General features: G+C 42.6%; 1 protein-coding gene across 1 annotated transcript in view; it reads left to right on the top strand.

The window, feature by feature from the left end:
* Nucleotides 1-22,092, top strand: part of olfm2 (olfactomedin 2) — a 309,049-nt gene that overhangs the window by 35,336 nt on the left and 251,621 nt on the right. The gene's annotated exons all lie outside the window — the stretch shown is intronic.

Below are 22,092 nucleotides of genomic sequence, written 5' to 3'. Positions count from 1 at the left end.
ATCTGAGCATACGTCATTAATATGCCATGTAGTATTAATGAGCATAATCAAGCAAGAAAATTTGTTCCGAGGGGGTTTGTGTTTGCTGCCTTCTAAGGCTGAGAGAATGTGACTTGTCTAAGTTCACCTAGTGAGTTTCAACCATTGCTAAGCTAGAATTTGAACTCCTTCTTCCAGAGTCATTGCTCAATGCGTGAATTACTATACCATGCTGGCTCTTTTGGTCAAAACTACGACTTGGGAATTCTTCATGCAAAAGAGGCTTTTGCTGAAGAATTTGCACTCAGGGCGCTTCCAGACAGCACTAAATCACGGGTTTTAAACAAGGGGGAAAAAATCCCAGGACTTCTGAAGAGGTCCACATACAAACCTGTTAGTCCTGGGATTTCTACCCAGGCTGGCTGCCGTGGGACTTCCATTGGAAACTTCAGATTTTTTTAAAAAAATGGCGAGATGTGGATATGTGGAAATTCGGATATGCGGATCTCTGCAAAAGTTCTGTTCTTTGTCCTGGCCAGAGAAACTGTCCCCCCGCCCCCCAGATGTTTCATGAAGTATCTCCCACACAAACAAACCTCATGGGGTATGACCACTACTGCCCAAGTCAGCAGTACACAATCAAAAAGGAACACATACTTTTAAGCCAGAACTTTGTCATTATTGACTATTTTTACAGCCTGGCTGCTTGGCCATCTGTCCAGACAGATTTGGTTGTGTATTTGTGGCATCGAACAACAAGGTGCTGTTCCTGGGTTATACATGGCTTTTCCTATTAGTCTCCTGCATGACTTTGGATCTCTGTATTTACATTCCTCTCCAGCACATCCATGTCCCAACAACCAATACTAAGTTTTTGCCATTTAATAAACTGTACAAATGTTTTCAGCATACACCTAATGAGGAACCATATGTATAACCCAGCAACCCATTTTGTTGTTCCCTGGCACAAATACACCACAAAACCTGTCTGCACAGATGGCCATACAACAAGGTCTGAGTAATTATAGTAATGATGGAATTCTGTTCCTAGTTTGAAAGTGTCTGATCTTATTTCATTGTGTACTACTTAATGTGAAAATACTTGCTGCACCCCAGGAACTTCATTTTTCTGCCACAAACTTCATTAAACAAGTGAAGGACAAAGTTCCTCTTCCCAGGACAAAGTTTTTGCCTTTTACTCAAGTGTCACCTTCCTTTTAGGAACCAACCAATCAGGAACAAGTTTCTAAAACCCAGGAACAAACCCAGATAAAAAAATCCTGCGATTTCAAATTGCAGGGACATACAGACATGCGAAAGATCCAGATATATGGCTAAAAAACCACAATATTCCTGCACCTGGAAATCTTGCGTTTTTTGCCTTTTGTAGCCGTTGCGTCTGGGTTTACAGGGAACGGCATCTGGCCACCGTCCTGTTGCTGCGGAAGCTCTTGGGATAAAGGTACTGTCTGGACGGCCCCTCAGTCATAAGAATATCCAAACTCTGGCTTGTCACAAATTTAGTCACAGGAGCTTTTACTACACAAATTTTATAGTGTTCTGTTTTGTTTTCTTCTCAGATGAGCACTTGTTTCTCACATTTTTGGGTGGCATCAAACAATTGCATTAGCCTACACTTTTGCCCAAAGCTGCTTAGAAACTCTCAACTTTGCCTTTATAAATAATTTGTGGATGCATGGGATGTGTTTTATTTTGGTAGCTATGGGGAAGGGGCAGTAGGAAAATCGAAGCTTCATCCTTTGACCTCCTGGCTTATTCTTTGCCTTAGTGTGATCTCACTATCTTTTGCTTTTATAATTAAAATAATAAGGATTAGAAACTTGATTTTGCATTTGAGATTGTTTTTTTCTGCAGGGAGAGGAGTGAGATTCTGTTGCTGTTGTGTTCCTCCAAGTCATTTCTGACCTGTAAAAATCCTAAGGTAACCCTTTCAATGGTTTTCTTGTCTGGGAGAGTGTAACTTGCACAAAGCTCAGATCTTCATAGCCAAGCAAGGATTCAAAGCTTGGTTGCCCAAAGTCATACTCAGAAATTTGTAATACTTCATTCTTTTTGAGGAAGATATATATACACAAAATCAATTTGTGCTTCATAGTGTAGTTTACTTAGCTTTTCTGGCATTGGATCAATGTTAGAACCAGAATTACCATTAGGTAGAAGGAAGCAGCTGCCTCCAGCAGCTGATTTGGGATATCCTTAAAAAAAACCTGTATGCCAGATTATAATGCTTTTACTTTGTTATTTTTTAAATTATGTCAAGTTGCTTCTGGTGTGAGAATTGACCGTCTATAGAGACATTGCCCAGGGGATGCCCGGATGTGTTGCTGGGAGGCTTCTCTCATGTTCCTGCAAGCTAGAGCTGACAGATGGGAACTCACCCCATCTCACTGATTCAAACCAGCAACCTTCAGGTCAGCAACCCAACCTTCAGGTCAGCAGTTCAGCCAGCACAAGGGTTTAACCCATTGTGCCACTGCAATATATATTAGAGGGAGGGAGAGATCACTTCTCAAATTTCTTGCTTCATGTATGCCTAGCATTGTGTAAATAGGCTCTGTGGTGTGGTTAAATGTAAACTACACCTTTTCCCTGCTGGACTTCAGGCAGCCAAGTGTCTTGGGCCAGCCCCAGTGCATCTCTCTTTGCTCTTCTAGCTGCCCTTTGGAGAACCCCTCTCACTTTTCTCATTATTATCCACTTTCTCTGTCCTAACTCATTCCTCTGCCTCCAAATGCTGCCAAAACGTGCCTGAATTAATGAGCAATTTACATGCAGATTCCCTGTAATTATGTTAAGGGGATGGCAAGGAAAACGTGGCATTCAGAGCCTCCAGAGACAGAGATCAGCAACTCAGCAAGAGTCCCTCCACCCGCATCGGGATGGAAAGCGAGCAGAGAGTTTAGGTTTGCAGTTGCTTTGCTATGTGATTCTAAGCTTCGCAATGAGAGATTTCCATTTCACAATCTTTCTCTCTCTTTCTGCATGCATGAACATCTTGTAGAGGTTGAGCTGGTGCCAGAAATGTCATGTGCAACAAGCTTCTGTTATCCATTACTTACTTAATAATTACATTTCTACCTGTCCTTCTTTTCCTCCAATGAGCCCAGGTACAAAGGTCTCTTACATCCATTTTCACAACACAGTCAATCCTGGGATGTACAGCCATCCCTTTACACCTGCAATTTTGACTTTTGCAGATTTGAATATGCATGGATTTAATTAAAATGTTCTTTGTAAGAATCTCTAAGGTAAAGGTAAAGGTTTCCCCTGACGTTAAGTCAAGTCATATCTGACTCTGGGAGTTGGTGCTCATCTCCATTTCTGAGCCGAAGAGCCGGCGTTATCCGTAGACACCTCCAAGGTCATGTGGCTGGCATGACTGCATGGAGCGCATGCAGTCAAGAATCTTTAGGTGTGGCTTTATGGTCAGATTCCTTCCCCTAGTCATACTAGAGAGCCTAGAGATTTTGTTTTAGAAAGAACACCTTTCTAGGAATCTCTGGGACTTCCAGCGTGATTCTGTGGCCAGCTTCCAGTGGATGTTAACCATAAAGTCATGCTGGAAGATCTTGTAATTTCTAGCGAGGTAGTCTCTCAGGTTAAAAAAAAAAAGGAATGTCTTTATTCAGTTTTTCATTTTTCATGGGACTTTGTGCCTTTAACCCCATTGAATGCAGAGGGCTGACTGTATAAGCTTAGAGAGAGTGACTGGTGCAATGGGACCCCATGAATATCCTAGTTCAATAGGGATTTGTGTCTGTGTCTCCTAAGTCCCAGTCCGTGATTTTAACCACTACACTGGTCCTTATGTCTTCATTGTTTTACTTACTTATTATAAATGCTCTTGTTCCACACTGAAAACCATGACAGATGTATTATGGCAAAGCAGGGCGCTAATACAAAATTGATACTTCACAACTCAGGAGCACAGTACTGCAATTTTTTTTTTTTTTTTTTTTTTTACAAAAGTGTCAAACAACTTTAGCTCATCTCAGATTTCTGGGTCACCACAACAATTTGCAGCAATTTTATCTTGTATTCCCTGTTCCCAATCTTATTTGCTGCCACAGCAAAAATAAAAGATGGGCTTTTTTAAAGTTACACGAACATGTTTTGATGCTACTGACATTTAGAAAGACAGCAAACAGGACTGGGTTTAAACTTAGACTTCTAGCATTTTATCCCCCTTTTCTGGTAGTAATCCTCAATGACATCAGTTAGATTTACTTTTGAGTAGATATTCATATTTATAAGCAGGACTTGTACCATTCATTTCAGGCGTAGCCTAAATACCCTAAAGCAGTGGATCTCAACCTGTGGGTCCCCAGATGTGTTAGCCTTCAGCTCCCAGTAATCCTAACAGCTGGTAAACTGGCTGGGATTTCTGGGGGTTGTAGGCCAAAACACCTGGGGACCCACAGGTTGAGAACCACTGCCCTAAAGGCACCAGATCCATCTGAATTTGGAAACTAAGCAGGGTCAATCCTGGTTAGCATTTCAAGAGGAGACCACAAACAAAGATCAGTTTACAAGTGGTTTGAAGGCACCTAACAGATACACATTCCAGGCATGACTCAGGGCCCTTCCAGTCAGATCCTATATCCCAGGATCTGATCCCAGGTTTTCTGTTTATCCCAGATTATCTGGCAGTGCGGACTCATATAATCCAGTTTAAATCTGAAAAGCTGAGATTAGATCCTGTGATATGGGGCCTGTATGGAAGGGCCCTAAGACTCAAACCTACACTTTCCCAAAAAACCTAGACAGCAGAATCTTATTTGAATTTGGATTGCATATCTGGCAGATTTTGCCAAAAGACTCATGGTTCTGTATAGTGGAAATTGTTGGTGTGGCAGGCGAATGTGGCTTCAAAGCAATACTCTGGAGTCACTATATTGATCCTGTATTGATTTATCTCCATCATACCAAAGTCTATAGTTCTCAATTTTCACTTTTTTAGTATGGACAGTTGGGCATTCTAGATAACACATCCAGTGTTCCCTTTGGCACAACCCCCTTACCCAAGTGGTCACCAGGAGACAATATATAAATGTATGAAAGTAAGGAAATAAATAAACAAATAATACAGTAGAGTCTCACTTATCCAAGCTAAATGAGCTGGCAGAAACTTGGATAAGCAAATATCTTGGATAATAAGGAGGGATTAAGGAAAAGCCTATTAAACATCAAATTAGGTTATGATTTTACAAATTAAGCACCAAAACATCATGTTATACAACAAATTTGACAGAAAAAGTAGTTCAATACGTAGTAATGTTATGCTGTAATTACTGTATTTACGAATTTAGCACCAAAATATCACGATATATTGAAAACATTGACTACAAAAATGGCATGGATAATCCAGAGGCTTGGATAAGCGAGGTTTGGATAAGTGAGACTCTACTGTACTTTGTTTTCCTGTTATCAGATCTCTGTGTGGTTAACCCAAAAGACAGTCATGAAGGAACACATGGTGCTCAGGGACTTGTTGTACATCAGCATTTCACAGATACACAGCTTCTGAATATGGAAGTTCCTTTCGGCTAATCCTAGCTAACCTATTTATATGTTTAGTCTTTATTTTATAGAGTTTATTTTGAAAAAGCCCAGAGTTATAGGTGGTGGCAGCACATTGTTGGCTAAGAGTCGAATATTTATTATCAAAATGCATCAAACCACTTTAGCACAGGGCTTGGAAAAATTGCATTTTATAGCAAAAGAATGCATATCCTCAGCACGTTATTTTCAATTCATGTAAAATTTGTTCAAATAGATTTTTTAACCTTTTGGAAACAAGCTCCACATTTCATTTGTCTGTGTTTAAAAAGCTGCTCCTTGCACAGAGCCTGAAATAGTTCCGTTTTGGACTACACTAGACTTAGTGTAGTCTGAGAGATTGTGTCTGAGAGATTGTGAAGACCTCATCAGAAGGGCAGAGGGAAAGTGTGGGACAGTATGGGACAGCGGAAGGAACTATCTTACTCTGTTCCCTCCTGTCAAGGTAGATCTTTTGCCATCCACATCCCTTCCACCCTGGGCTCCGTTTGTCTACACTGCCAAAACAGAGCCCCACAAAGTCCGGCCGGAAGTTGCCCTGCATCATGTGATGGACTCCATTTCAGCAGCATGGAGAAACAGGGAGAAGATGCAGAGAAGTCTGTTTCTGATAATGTTGTAAGAGTTGTAATTGGAAGAAGTAAGTTTTCCAGTTGTAAAATTACAACTGATCTTGTCACATCATCACTATGACCACAAGCTTTGTATTTCTGTGGTTATTCACACAGAATTCACCTATAAAAGATCTGTCCCTAGGAACTTTATTCCATGAATCTGAGAAAGTGGCTTTAGCCTATGAAAGATTTAATGACCAAATTTGTTCTTTCGGTCTCCAGGGTACTACATGATTCCTTTGCATACTGATTTTTCAAGTTGTGGCATTGTGGTTATCAGTTCCAAAGGAATAGAGAAAGAAGCCGGTGAACAGATGTTACTCATAATTCCTGAGCATTGGCTTCGAGTCTAATGGGTTTATGTGTAGGACAGATAGAATGAGCACTACTTACTACCTGTAAGTAGAACATTGTTGAAGCTTATCAGGAATGCTGTCCAAAAGGTTGGCGGCTCAAATCCGGGGAGCAGGGTGAGCTCCCGTCTGTCAGCTCTAGCTCCCCATTCAGGGACAGTATCAACAGGAATATAATGTCTGGATCAAAGGAAGCAAGGAGCCCCGGTGGCGCAATGGGTTAATCCTTGTGCCTGCAGGACTGCTGACTTGAAGGTTGCGTTGCTGACCTAAAGTTTGCCAGTTTGAATCCAGGGAGAGTGTGGGTGAGCTCCCTCTGTCAACTCCAGCTCCCCATGCGGGGACATGAGAGAAGCCTCCCACAAGGATAGTAAAATATCAAACATCCGGGTGTCCCCTGGACAACATTCTTGCAAACAGCCAATTCTCTCAAACCAGAAGCGACTTGTAGTTTTTCAGGTCACTCCTGACACGAAAAAAAAAAATCAGGCTCACTAAAACAGATAAGCCAGGAGTCCCGGTGGCGAAGTGTGTTAAAGCACTGAGCTGCTGAAATTGCAGACTGAAAGGTCCCAGGTTCAAATCCAGGGAGCGGAGTGAGCACCCGTTCTTAGCTCCAGCTTCTGCCAACCTAGCAGTTTGAAAACATGCCAATGTGAGTAGATCAATAGGAACCGCTTCAGCGGGAAGGTAACGGCGCCCTATGCAGTTATGACGGCCACATGACCTTGGAGGTGTCTATGGACAACGCCGGCTCTTCGGCTTAGAAATGGAGAAGAGCAACAACCCCCAGAGTCAGACATGACTGGACTTAACATCAGGGGAAAACCTTTACCTTTACCCTTACTAAAACAGATAAGCATATAGGTGATTAATTGTTATTTTCTGCCAACATGCCTTCAGGGTGCTTGCAGACTTATTGAAACCCTGTTCATAGGGTTTTCTTAGACAAGGAATACTGAGAGGAGGTTTGCCTTTCCTTCTTCAACATAAAAGGTAAAGGTAAAGGTTTCCCTGACGTTAAGTCCAGTCATGTCTGACTCTGGGGGTTGGTGCTCATCTCCATTTCTAAGCCGAAGAGCCGGCGTTGTCTGTAGACACCTACAAGGTCATGTGGCCAGCATGACTGCATGGAGCGCCGTTACCTTCCCGCCGAAGCGGTACCTATTGATCTACTCACATTGGCATGTTTCCTCAACATACTTGGTTCTAATTCAGGACCAGTTCAGGACTGGGGGATGAGTGCCATTCTGCAGGCAAAGCTTGACTCCCAACAGGCCCAATCAGTAGTGAAGGCTGATGGGAGTGACAATTTAACCTTGCTGGGAGGCCCATATCTTCACCATCCATCTCTAACTGTTATAAAACCTTGCAAAGTGTCTTCGTTCCTTTAATATTTCTCTCAGGCTGCTTGAAGGTACGGGCCCTTGCGCTGTCAGATGCCAGGAGAAACTAGGCTGCCCCTTGGACCACAGTTGATGCATAACACAGCACTATGCTGCCACCTGCCTGTGACCAACTTGTACTAATATCTTCTTCTTAATAGTAGATATATAATGCAACAGAAGAAGAGGAGGGGGACCAAGGATTCAAAAGGGAAAGCTTCGGGGTGGTGAGCAAAATCAATAGCTTTTATTTGTGGGGAGACACCAGCTTTCTCCTGTCCCCCAAATTAGGTTACCAGTGGTTGAACTGGAGTGCCTCACATACACAGTGACTAAGGACAAATATTTTATTTGGTTCATGGCTCACTTTTAAAATATTCCAATCCATCATCATGTTGTCATACCCTCCAACACTTCACAGATGAAAACTGAGACATGTGCAGCCAAGCAACATCAGAGTGTAGCCGTGGTGGGAAAAGTTAAGGAGGGAGAGCACTCAAGCTGGAGAAGCTGCAACAGTTCGTTTCTGCCTTGAGTTGAGAAACTGCAGCTCACTTCTGTTGTGAGAGAATTGGCCCAGGGAACGCTCAGATGTTTTTGATGTTTTTACCATCCTTGTGGGAGGCTTCTCTCATGTCCCCGCATGGAGCTGGAGCTGATAGAGGGAGCTCATCTGCACTTTTCCCGGGTTGGATTTCAACTGGCAGGTCAGCAACCCAACCTTCAAGTCATCAGTCCTGCCGGCACAAGGGTTTAACCCACTGCACCACTGGGTGCTCCCATTTCTGCTTGATTCTTCTGGATGGGGGAAGATTCTGTCCTTCCTCTTCCCTCTGTTAAGTTAATTGAATGCAAACTACATTTCTGCTCTTTGAATTCATTTTGTATCGTCAAAGTTGGAGGAAAGAAGGGAAAACTGGGACATTGTAAAAGTATCTGAAAATGCAAGTAGCTGTAGCTTATTCAATGCTTAGACCATAGGACAAATAAATACATAAAACCAGATTATTAAATAAAATACAAAATACACCATTAAAATACTATTACATCATTAAAATGCTACATAAATCAATACATCTGAAAATGCAAGTAGGCAAGAGGATTAATTGGGACTGTGCTTGCCAAATGAGGAGAGTATACATTATGTGATGCTACAATAATAAAGCAAAAATGTGTGAACTCAAGCTCTTCATCTCACTGGAGTTACAGGGTGGAAAATGAGTTCACACATTAAGAATGTTGTTTTTGGCGTGTTGTGTCTCATTATTTTGTTTGTTTATTAGCATAATTAACCAATTAGTTTCTGTGCCATCTCTCTTACAATAGACCACACATTTGAATTGGGTGCTTGTTGTGTTATTTTTGGAACTCTTCCAGCACTCAACTATCTTAATTTGGCCTTGTCCTCCCCTCAGTCTTTTGGCATAAATAGAAGAAAGAGAAGCTTAAATTTCCACAGTGCAGCAAAATAATATAAGGTATGCATCATGTGTTCGAATCTGTAACTCTTTAGAGTAACTCCCATTGAAGACAATGGGCATTACCTCTGAGTAGATAGTCAAATAGCTGCACTTTGATTAGTTGTGTTTTTTTGTTTAGAGGACACTCTTTTCTTTTAAGGAGCTGTCAAAGGGAAGTCCTTTATTACAATAGTTCACAGAGCCAGCAGAGCCCCCGGTGGCACATCGGATTAAACAGTTGAGCTGCTGAACTTGCTGACCAAAAGGTCAGTGGTTCAGATCCGGGGAGCAGGGTGAGCTCCCGCTGTTAGCCCCAACTTCTGCCAACCTAGCAGTTTGAAAACATGCAAATGTGAGCAGATTAATAGGTAATGCTCTAGCGGGAAGGTAATGGCACTCCATGCAGTCATGCCGGCCACATGACCTTGGAGGCGTCTACGGACAACGCCAGCTCTTCAGCCTAGAAATGGAGATGAGCACCAACCTCCAGAGTTGGACATGACTAGATTTAATGTCAGGGGAAAACCTAACCTCACAGTGCCGGCATGGTGTAGTGATTTGAGTGTTGGAATAGGAATCAGGAGGGGAGAGTTTGAATCCCTACCTTACCATGAAAACTCATTTAGTGACGTTGGACAAATAATTTCTCAGCAACCCCACTCTGAACAAATCTTGCCAAGAAAATCTTGTGGTGGACTAGCTTTAAGGTAGTCATAGTGACTTCGAGGCACACAATAAAGGAAATCCTTTATTACAATTTTTTCCCAATCTATAGGTCTCCAGATTTTATAGGACTATAACTCCCAGTATCCCAGTATTGGCCCGGGGCTGTGGCGCAGACGGGAGAGCAAGCCAGTGCAATTAACTGCAATGAAACACTGACCAGGAGGTCATAAGTTCGAGGCCCGCTCGGAGCTATGTTGTTTGTCTTTGTCCTATGTTAAAAAGGCATTGAATGTTTGCCTATATGTGTAATGTGATCCGCCCTGAGTCCCCTTCGGGGTGAGAAGGGCGGAATATAAATGCTGTAAATAAATAAATAAATAAATATCCTTTACCATTGCCTGAAGTGTAGCAACATGAGCCATTCATCTGCTGGAAGGCATCTTCTCTATCCAAGCATAATGGAATCCAAGAGAGCACTTTCATTCTTTTGTTGTGTCTTTATTTTTGCCCCGATAGCCTATGAAGAGGCAAAATATTAAAAATGACCACAAAAAGACAATAAAAACTAGATGTAGCTGTTAGTCCACTGAGGTTTTGAAAAAATGATTTTTTTAAAAAATGCAAGGGACACCTGCAACTCATTTAAACCAAGACAGTATAGGAGAGTATCCACACTATATATATGTCATTTGATACCCCTTTACCTGCCCAGACTCCATTTTATGGAGACCTGGGATTGGCTGTGCAGTGATATTCCTGGAATTCTGTACCAGAGAGCACCTCTAGTGTTTTAATTCAAGGGACCACAACCAAGAATTCTAATTAGATTGCCAAAACAAAAATCCCAAGATACCATAGGATGCAGCTTGAGCAGTTAAAATGTTAACGTAGTGCCATCATTGTGCAATATGAACAAACAAAAGCATGGTTGCCCTTTGCAAATAACATAAGTAGCCTTCATGCTTGACACTCTAAAGAGGGCTTACTGAAGACCAGTAGCTGACACCCTCGCACTAATCAAACAAAACTTCCCAGAAGACATCACAGCCCTGTTTCACCATTGCCTCACCACTAGCTACTTTCAGTGGGACATTGGATTCTATGAACAGAAGGATGGAGTCGCCATGGGGAGCCCTCTCAGCCCAGTAGTAGCAAATTTCTATATGGAATACTTTGAAAAACAGGCCCTAGAAACAGCACCAAAAAAGCCAACTGTTTGGTTCAGATACGTAGATGACACCTTCACAATTTGGTGCCATGGGAAGGAAGAACTCAGCAAATTCCTGGACCATCTTAACAGCATCCACCCAAACATCCAATTCACCATGGAAAAAGAAAAGGAAGGAAAACTGCCATTTCTAGATGTTCTGGTCATCCACAAACCCAATCAACAATTGGGCCACAGAGTTTACAGAAAACCTACACACACAGATAGATACCTTCATAAAAACTCCAACCATCACCCAAGTCAAAAAAGGAGCACAATCAAAGCCCTGACAGACTGTGCACAAAGAATCTGCGAACCTCACCTCCTCCAAGGTGAACTCAACCACCTAAACTGGGCTCTACAGGCCAATTGATACTCCACCACAGACATCAGAAGAGCTGCAAGGCCAAGAACAAGCCATGAGAGTCAAGACAAAGATCCACCCAGAGGAAAGGTGTTCTTCCCATACATCAAGGGAACCACTGACCGCATAGGCAAACTGATGAAGAAGCACAACCTACAAACTATCTACAGACCTACAAAGAAAATCCAACAAATGCTACGGTAAGCGAAGGACAAGAGGGATCCTCTCTCTTCTGCAGGAGTCTACCGGATACCATGCAGCTGTGGACAAGTCTACATAGGGACCACCAAACGCAGCGCCCAAACAAGAGTCAAAGAACATGAAAGGCACTGCAGACTAATTCAACCAGAGAAATCAGCCATAGCAGAGCATTTGATGAACCAGCCTGGACACAGGATATTATTTGAGAACACAAAAATGCTGGACCATTCCAACAACTATCACGTCAGACTACACAGAGAAGCCATTGAAATCCACAAGCATGCGGACAACTTCAACAGAAAGGAAGAAACCATGAAAATGAACAAAATCTGGCTACCAGTATTACAAAACTCCAAAATCAAAACAGTAGATGGGAACCAAAACTCTGAGGGCTTGACTGAACAAAGGATGCCCCCAGGCAAGAGACAAAACATTTCCAATGCTAATTAGAGTGATTAACTGAAACATTAATGCTGGCTCCCAGTGACAAAGGACTCTTGCCACACCCTGGACTCTACACAGATATATATTCTTTCCTTTCCTTACTTAGTTTATCCATACCTCTGAGGATGCCTGCCATAGATGTGGGCGAAACGTCAGGAGAGAATACTTCTGGAACATGGCCACACAGCCCGAAAGACATACAACAACCCTGCTTACTGAAGAGCTTGGACCTTATATTTTTCTTTAGAGGCACAGATGGATTTCTTCAGTTGTTCAAGCATTTTCCTCCTTTCTTTATTAGCAACTCCTAGTTAGCACTGCTCCCACCAAAGGGTGAAGACCTCTGGTTGAGACAGTAGTTATCAACCTGGGGTCCCCAGATGTTTTTGGCCTTCAGCTTCCAGAAATCCTAACAGCTGGTAAACTGGCTGGGATTTTGGGGAGTTGTAGACCAAAAACATTTGGGGACCTCAGGTTGAGGAAGTGGATACAGTTAGAGGAAGAAAGAGTATAGCTAAGCAGCATTAAAGAGAGAAGGCTGTGATCATGGCAGGAAAAGGAAAAGCCAAAATGGCCTGACTCTGTGGCCCAAGGAATCAGTAGAAACTCAGAGTCAAGGCAGCATGAGGAGGGCTTTTGCCAGCTGTGATGTACTTGGATAAAAAATAACATGTACCACCATTTTCTATGCCCTTGTAACCTCTCTTTTGAGTTTACTGGAATATGTTTTTTTTCCTGCTGATAGCAGTAAGGAGTACTTTTATAAAAAAAAAAATACCAGTACAAAAATGCTGGACAAGTGAACAGGTGGAAACAATAAAAAGAAGATAGATCCAACTCATTCTGCTGACAGAAGTGTTTGTAGATACAATTAAATGTATATTACCAGGATGCTAGGCAATGGTCCTTTTTAGATTACAACAATCAGAATCCCGCAGTTAACATGGTTAGTGATCTAACTGGCTGGGGTATTCTAGGAACTGTAGTTTAGAAAAATATTGTCCACAGAGCCCCTCTTTTCTCATAAACCTTGAGGGTTTCCTTACTTTGCATCAACCTCCCTTTTTGCACCCACTGAATCCATCCTTTGGACTCCCACCATATCCCATCATTAGTTAGAGCAGTGGTTCCCAACCTTTGGGCCTCCAGGTGTTTTGGACTTCAACTCCCAGAAATCCCAGCCATCTTACCACTTGTTAGGAACTGTGGAAGCTGAAGCCCAAAACATCTGGAGGCCTAAAGGTTGGGACCCACTGAATTAAAGGAAGTCATCCCAATCTATAACCACCTTGGAGATAGAGTCTTAGAAGCCTGGCTATACAAAGATACATACTTTTAAAGCCACAACAGGAGATATTGGGCAGAATTCTGGTGTTCTTGAGTAGAATAGGTCCATTAAATCAATAGAATTTACCAATCTGTTCAACCATTGCGTGAATGGTTGTAATCTAGTTGGGGCTAATAAATGGATGCGGGCCATTGTGGATTTTCTTGCACACAACATCTTTGCTATCTAGGTGTTTAGAATCTCCTTCCTGCAATTCTATCTCCCCTGCCTGTAGAGATGCGACTGAGAAGCACCTGGGACAAAACATGCTGCTTCCACTCTATATAGGTACTTTTCTCCTATTAACCCAGGTGAACTACAACACTGGACAGCTTCCAGAGGCATCCTTGTGGTCAATCTGTGGCTGAGAGTAGAAACTTCACTTGGGAGTTTCTAGCTACTTTTGCATTCTTGTGGAGGAAAGGACATCTCTGCCCGTACACCACCAGCATCAGGTACACTGGTGCAAAGTTGCAGTCTGTCTCTGCAGCTACTGGGTCTTGTCTGGAAATTTCTCCTGTCAACATTTCTTTGGTGCAGACAACAATATCTTTTCAATGCCAGACAAAGACATTATTGGGCCAGACATCCATAAATGTTTTATAGCTGATTTGAGCACTGTTTATTGCTTTGTTGTATTTTGTGGTTTTCTACTGTGGCTTTTGGCTTTCCCTCTGGGTTTCTTTTCATTATTTTTGCTGAAGAGGATTATCAGGAAATGATACATTTAGAACAAAATAACATAATGAAAATAATGTGCAAATCATTCAATAGGCCAGAGCTTTCCAAACTGAATGTTGTGACATGTTAGTGTTTTTGCTGCAGTGTGTTGTACCTCTTCTGAGGAACAGTGTGAACCCAGGGCGGTGGAGGCTCTTACTGTCTGCAAGGCTTCCCTTACCTTTTCCCTGGGTAAGGCGCTTCATTTCTTGACTCTCACCCTTCTGTTCAATGCAACTCAGAATCTCTTCCATCCTTTCCCATGCTCATGTCCTTCCCTTTGCCTTCCTTGGTTGTAGGTTCGTCCACCTTCCCCCCCGAAAGGTACACATCAGAAAGTTTGCATGCTGGGTCAGATTCAGCAAAAGCAGCACCTCCCACAACGGTCTGGGTTGTGTGCCCACCACCCATCTCTCCCTTGCTGTCAGGTTCGCTGAGGATGGATGGTTAGACCAGGCAAGCTAGAATTGTGCCTTACTATCTGGCAAAAGTTGAATCCGCTTCTCTCTGCACGTCCTTTTGATGCTGGGCCTAGCTTTCAACCCCTCTCTCCAAGGTTTTTTGGGTATTGTTATGGTAACACCCAGGTACTGCTCCTAAAAGGGGTTTACAGTAGGCATATTGGAAGCAGTAGGTATGAGTTTCAACCAAGTGTTTGGTTTGATGGAGAGGGGTACATCCTTCTGGTTTGCTAGTAAAACCGAATTACTGTGTCATGAAATGATGCATGTCTAGAAAGTATGTCACCAACATGAAATGTTCAGAAAGCTCTGCTATAGCCAATAGCATTGGCTTATATAGCAATTTATCATTTATAGGACTCATTTATACACGATAGCCGGTTTTTGTCTCCACTGTAGCTGCAGACTAAGTAACACCCATTTTCATGTCTAACTCTTGAAAACTGCATGACACAGGCTGCAAAGGGAAGGAGATCAAATTGACAAAATCAGTCTTGTCATCAGATTTTCTCCTTGCTCTTTGCAGCCTTCCTCCACATTTCATGCAGCTTAAGCAAGGTGTCATATATTATCAGGCCCTTAAAGTAGGAAAATCAAACTGACTTTCCACTTACCTCCAGGGTATCTAAGAGAAGATGTTCAGCTATGTGTGCACTGTAGATCAGCAATGCCATGGCTATTTCATTTGGAAGGAGCCTCATGGGCTATCAACTCCAAAGCCCTGCTCGGTGCATGATTTCCCACTACAGTGTCCCAACAGGGAATTGTCCAGACTCTTTTTGAAGACATCCAGAGAAGGAGACCCCACTATCTGTCTAGGTAATTGGTTCCATCACTGAGCTGCTTTTACTATGAAGAAGTTCTTTCACAGAATCACAGAGATTACTAGAGCCATCGAGTCCAACCCTATTCTGCCATGCAAGAACATGCAATCAAAGCATTCCTTAAATATTGCCATCCTGCCTCTGTTTAGAAACTTCCAGAGAAGGAAACTGACTCACACTTTGAGGAAGCATATTCCACTGTCAAACCGCTTATACAATCAGGATGTTCATCTCAGTGTTTAGGTGGGATCTATTTTCCTGCCATTTGAATCAGTTGCTCTGTGTCCTAATATCCAGAGTGGCTGGAGGGAAAAAAATCTCAATGTGACATCCTTACAAATATTTAAACAGTTATCATGTCCCCTCTTAACTATCTTCAAGCTCCATATATAGGCCCTGATATAGGTTTTTTATATAGGTTTTGTTCCCACAACTTGATAATTTTGTTACTTTTCTCTTGACACAATCCAGCTTGTCAATGTCCTTCTTGAATTGTGGTACTCAGAACCAATTACAGTATTCCAGTTGAAGTCTGATTAAAGTAGAATAAAGTGGGGCTATTGCTTCCCTTGATTTTTTTTTTCATATCAGGAGTGACTTGAGAAACTGCAAGTTGCTTCTGATGTGAGAGAATTAGCCATCTGCAAGGACGTTGCCCAGGGGATGCTCGGATTTTTGATGTTTTTACCATCCTTGTGGGAGGCTTCTCTCATGTTCCCGCATAGGGAGCTGGAGTTGACAGAGGGAGCTCACCCACGCCCTCCCCGGATTCGAACTGGCAACCTTTAGGTCAGCAACCCTACCTTCAAATCAACAGTCCTGCAGGCACAAGGATTTAACCCATTGCGCCATCGGGGCTCCTTGCTTCCCTTGATCCAGACACTATATTCCTGTTGATGCCACCTAGAATCACATTGGCATTTTTAGCTGCTGCATCACACTGTTGATTAATGATGCTCTTGATATCTACTCTCCTGTAACTTAAAATCTTTATACGGGTCCTATGGTCTAGAGTAGCAGAGGACAAGCCTGACCTCTCTGTGACAGCCCTTGAGGGAAAGAATGGAGTCTTCTCTTCCCCAAGCTTGACATGCTCAGCTTCTTCAGCCTTTCTTCACAAAATAAAGCTATTGTATGTTTGAAAAAATGCAGCACAAAATAACACATCATGCATCGTAGAAATATCTGTGAGTGATGTTCTCAATCTCTACACACATTTATATCCATGCCAAACAATGTTGACAACACCCACCTGCTACAGACTTCCTAGCAGTCCTGCTTCCCTCGGCTTCTGCACTAGAAGAAAACACATCTTATGACACTCACTGAATTCCCCTCAGCAAAAGTCTTGTCTTGGAAGCAAATGTACAGCACTAGGATCTGTGAATGTCATGTGACATACATGGCTGTGACATACAACGTTGCCAAGTTCTGCACGGCTGCAATTAAAATTCGGCAGACGATGATTGAGAGCCAAAAGACTTAAGCATCTCCTACAGAGCATAGATGGGAAATCAGAAATAGACTGATAATTATAGTTCTAGACTGTTATTTACAGTTATGGTTACTCCCCCCTCTCCCGGGTGTCATCCCCACTCCCTCCCTTGAGACTGCCCCAGAGGATCCTGTGGGATTAGTTGGGCTTCAATAGTTACTTGTATGTGGTCTTTAGCCTAGATTTTAAATTGGTAAATAATTCAATTTTATAATGGTTTTTAATTTTTTTATTATAATTTTATTATTTTTAACGAAGTCTGACATGGATGTACAGAACTGGGTACCCCTGTTACGAGCTGGTCATTGACCATAATAAAAGTTTACTTACTTACATGATGAGTATTACTAGTCAAGCGGCACCATGTGCCTAAGTTAGCCACCATAGCTGTAGGTCCACATGCATTAAGGCAGTGGTTTTCAACTTGGCTTCCCCAGATGTGTTTGGCCCTCAACTCCCAGAAATCCCAGCCAGTTTACCAGCTGTTAGGATTTCTGAGAGTTGAAGGCCAAAACATCTGGGGACCCACAAGTTGAGAACCATTGCTTTAAGGGTTTTTTAAAAGTACATTCGTCCTTTCTGCTTTATAAGACTAAGGGAGCTCATACTGCAAGTAAAAAAAAAATCCAAACAAATGGCTAATTCAAAAGTAAAAAGCAATCATGTTGAAAACATTAAGTAATTGAAATGGGTGAGAAACAAAAACAGAAAACTTTGAAGCCCAGTACTGACACCGGTTGAAAGACATTGATGGGAATTTAGGATAGATTGATGGTTTCCTTTCCCTCTCTCCAGCCAGTGAAGGGAATCTTGGAGTATTCCTTCCATGCCTTGAGGCACAATCAGTTGCATGTTTTTTCAATTAGTGTAAGGTTTTCAAAAAGATGCAACTTAAGACCCCTTCCCCACTACTTCTACCTGAGGAGGATGCGGCGGCGTGTGGGCAGAGCAGCCTCACTAATCAGGAAAGCAGCTGCTCCTCCTTTACTTTCTTCCCCAGCAGCCTCCTCCATCCTTTCCAAAAGGCCCTCCACAGGGCCCACTTAAGGCAAATGGGAACTCGCTTTCCCAGCAGCACTTTGTACTACACAAGCATTGAAGGAGCCTTGTGCTCCCTCCTAAGGCATGATGGGAGTTGAAGTTTTTCTCTCTGTGTGTTTCTCACATATTTTCTCTGCTAATCAGAGGCCTGGCTGACTGTGTCCATTCTCCTCCCCTTTTGTGGCATGCACTTGGGACTTCAATTCCCAGAAAAACATCTTGTGGTTTTTAAAAAAGTTATGGAAAAACTTTAAAAATTTCCAAAAAAATAGCGGATTTTGGAAAACATTCTGGAAGTTGGCAGGCTTGCAGAAGTAAATATGGCTTCCAAATGAGGTGAGTTTTATGCTGATAGGCCTAAAAATGATGGGAAAATGAGCCTCTAAAGTTTCCCCATTGACTGCAATGTACCAAATCTTTTTGGCATGAAAACAGAAACCCCTCCTGAATTCGGGAAGCTCCCTAAAAACAGAACAAGAGGGCAGCTGTTCTTCAATATTTCCTCTTTTTTGTCATGTTATACAAATATTAATAAACAGGGCCATATACAGAAAAAAAATCGGGGGGGGGGGGGGTGTTGAAACTTTTTTTAGCGAATCATGAAGAGTAGTTCCATAATGCAAAATAATTTAGATATCAGGCTCTATCGATAAACTTCAGTGGACACTCAAGAAAGGTAAACTTCAGTGGACACTTATAGGGATTTGGTTAATCAGTTAAAATTCATGAGTAAACCAGGATTTTTTTTTAATCTGAAAAATTTCAGATTCCCAGGCTACAGTCCTGCTAATAAGTATTATTCAAAATATTTTTAGGCTTGTGGGATAATTTTCTTTTCCATAAGGAGGGCTAAAAGGCTATTATTCACACCACGGTGAAGATTGATGATGTTACCTCCAGGGCTCATCAATCGTCCTGTCAATTTAGTAAAGTTTTAAGAAGTAAAAAAAAACCCTGAGCTTGCCTTAGTTTTAAAGAGGTTTCTGATCCTCATTCTTTTATAATGATTAATGAAACTAGTGGAAGGGAGGGCTCTTAGAGCTTGGCCAGCATAACTGTAAAGGTAAATTGCAGATAGACAGGCAAAGATGGTGGTCTGAGTCATTTGTCTTTCCCTGTGTTCACTCTGAAGCTGAAATTTAGCTCCCTACAAAGGAATTGGCTGAGAATCTGGTGCCTGGCCCATCCCACTACCTTGCAGACCAGGTTGTAAGGCAAAAGGAACAGAGGTTTATTGCTTTCAGGCTTGAAAGAATTCTGATGCAGGGTTTGCACTCAAAAAGGATCAGGCATAACCATGCAATACAGTTCAAGACATTTTATCCTCTTTGGAAGCCATTCAGAGTCCCCATGCCCTCCCCTGATTGGTCAGAAATTGGCCCGGATTCTATCCGGCGCCTTGTTGGCTGGGGAACCCTTATGACATCAAGAGTGGATGGAGTCTCCTCTGTGGTGAGAAAAATAAATAGCTGTCATTGGAGGGTTTGGAGCTGGAGTCATTTAGGAAGATCCACTCAAAAAAGGGGCTGACAGGTAACATATATCTAGGTAATATGTAAAACAGTCCCTGATGAGATTATTGACTAAGTCCTGTTTGCACAAAGGGTGATTCACAAAAACACAGTGGGGCTGTCGTGTAAATATGATCAGTTCAATGAAAAACATACAGATTTTATCTGTATGCTGTTGGTGTCTGACAGCCTCTCATCTCTGAATTCCCTCAGGAGACTGAATGTTTCCTTTGATAAGATTAACTTTCCCGGCTGGCATTGCCTTCTCTTTATGGACTCAATTCATGGTAGGTGGGGAGCCAGAAAAGTTCCTCAAGCACAACATACACATACAAGCAGGATATTTTGTTTACTTTTTTCCCAAAAGCCCTGGACTTAGATATGATCCCCTGCTTCAGCGCAGTTTAGTTATTTTTTTATACATAACTAGCTTGGAGACCCGGCGATGCCCGGGTCATTTGAGAAAGGCATTGTTTGCCTGTGTTCCAAGTGTAGCCTATATCCAATGTCAGCTGGGTTCAGTGGGTGCGGGTGAGCTCCAACTCCCATATGCAAGTCCCATCGTCCAGTGTCCATCCCCCTCCAAACAGAGCCAGTATGTAGAATAGGTCATGAGGGCTCCATGTGCCATGTTTGGTCTTGATCAGTCATTTGTGTGGGTCGCGGTGCTCTCAGGAAGTGAGTGAAGGTATTGGAAGTCCCATCGTCCATGGTCCATCATCCTCCAAACTGCACCTGGGTGTAGAGTGAGTCATGGGTGTTCTCTGTTTGAAGTTTGGTCTTGATGAGACATTGATGGGGGTGACAGTGGTCTCAGGAAGTGAATGAATATACTGCAAGTCCCATCATCCAAGGTCCAAGCTCTTTCAAATCTCACCAAGATGTAGAGTGGGCCATGGTGGCTCTATGTGCCAAGTTTGGTCTTGATCAGTCATTGGTGGGGGTCACAGTAGTCCCAGGAAGTGACTGAAGATATTGTAAGTCCCCTCATCCACGGTCCCTCTTCCCCCAAACTGCACCAGGATGTAAAGTGGGCTACCCTGCACCTGCGTGTCAAGTTTGATACAGTTTTGTCATTCATGGGCATCACAGTGGTTTGTGGGAGGTGAATTGGATGAAGGTACTGCAAATCCCATAATCCTTGGTCCACCCTCCGTCAAACTGCTGTAGCATGTGAAGTGTGTCATTTGGGATATGTGTGCCTGGTTTGGTTCAGTTGTGTGATTTGTGGCAGTTGCTGTGGTCTCAAGAAGTGAGGGAAGGTACTGCAAATTCCATCATCCTTGGTCCATCCTGCCCCAATATACATCAGGATGTAAAGGGGTCAACAGGAGTTCTGTGTGCCAAGTTTGGTCCATTTCTATCATTGGTGGGCATTGCAGTAGTCTGTGGGAGTTAAAGTGTTTGAAAGTACTGCAAATCCCATCATCTGTGGTCCATCCTCCCCCAAATGGCAGCAGGTCATAAAGTGCATCATGGGGATGAAGTGTGCCAAGTTTGGTGCAGATCCGTCATTTCTGTTGGTCTCAGTGGCCTGGGATAGTGGCGGCCAATCAAAACGCGAGCACATATTCCGCCAGGCCAATCAAAACGCTGATACATACTCCGATTTCACTTTTATTATATATATAGATGTATGTGTGTGAGTCTCAAAAGGGTTATAAAGGTTATAACCATGTGAATATTATAAATTATGTTTTGAGAAAACCAGAAATGTATAGTTTTAAAGCACAGAGTGAAACCCCTTTTGTTAGGATATTAGCAGATTGCCTTTTTGCCTGGGGTTTGGCATGTATTTCCTCCTCAGTTTCCCTCAGGGGTTATATTGATGAAAGGTTAACGAATCCACTCTGGAATGTGTAGTTTTCTGGCCTGGCTGCTAGAAATTGTAGTTCAGCCTTTGATTGTGCCCTCACCTGATGTCACTGGGGATTCTGGACCTGGTGACTAGCAGGAGAGTCAGCAAGAGATTTTAAGCCCTGAAATTGAGTGGTCTCCAAAGGCCACATTCCAAAAAGGCCATTCCCTAGGGAAACAAGGTCAGAAGCAGAGATGAGCTCAGAGGATGAGATTTCCAGGTGCACAGTCTAATAAGCAGTTAGATAGGAGATTTGCATTTCATCAACACAGGGTCCTCAACAGAGTTTGAAATGGTCAAGATGCTTGTTATCAGTTTCTCAGGGGAGAAGGCAGGATTTTCTGTCTATATTAGCAAGACCAGAAGGCTTTTTCACCAGTCTTGTCAATGTTGGTGTTTGAGGATACATCTCTTGCCAAGTCAAGCCTTCCAAGGGGTTTCTAGCTCCATGTTTCCTGTTGCTCATGTTCCATGCTTCCAAGTTTTAAAGATTGTTCCTGAATCTCATGTTTTGGATCTCTAAATCTCTGCTTTTGTATTCCTGGTTTTTGATGTTGCTCTTGTACTTTAAATTCTGTGGACTATTTCTGACATTTAGACTC

Source organism: Anolis carolinensis, chromosome 2, assembly GCF_035594765.1.
Source record: "Anolis carolinensis isolate JA03-04 chromosome 2, rAnoCar3.1.pri, whole genome shotgun sequence".
Lineage (NCBI taxonomy): Eukaryota > Metazoa > Chordata > Lepidosauria > Squamata > Dactyloidae > Anolis > Anolis carolinensis.
Note: the sequence above shows the minus strand (reverse complement) of the source record. Positions and strands in the feature narration are given on the sequence as shown.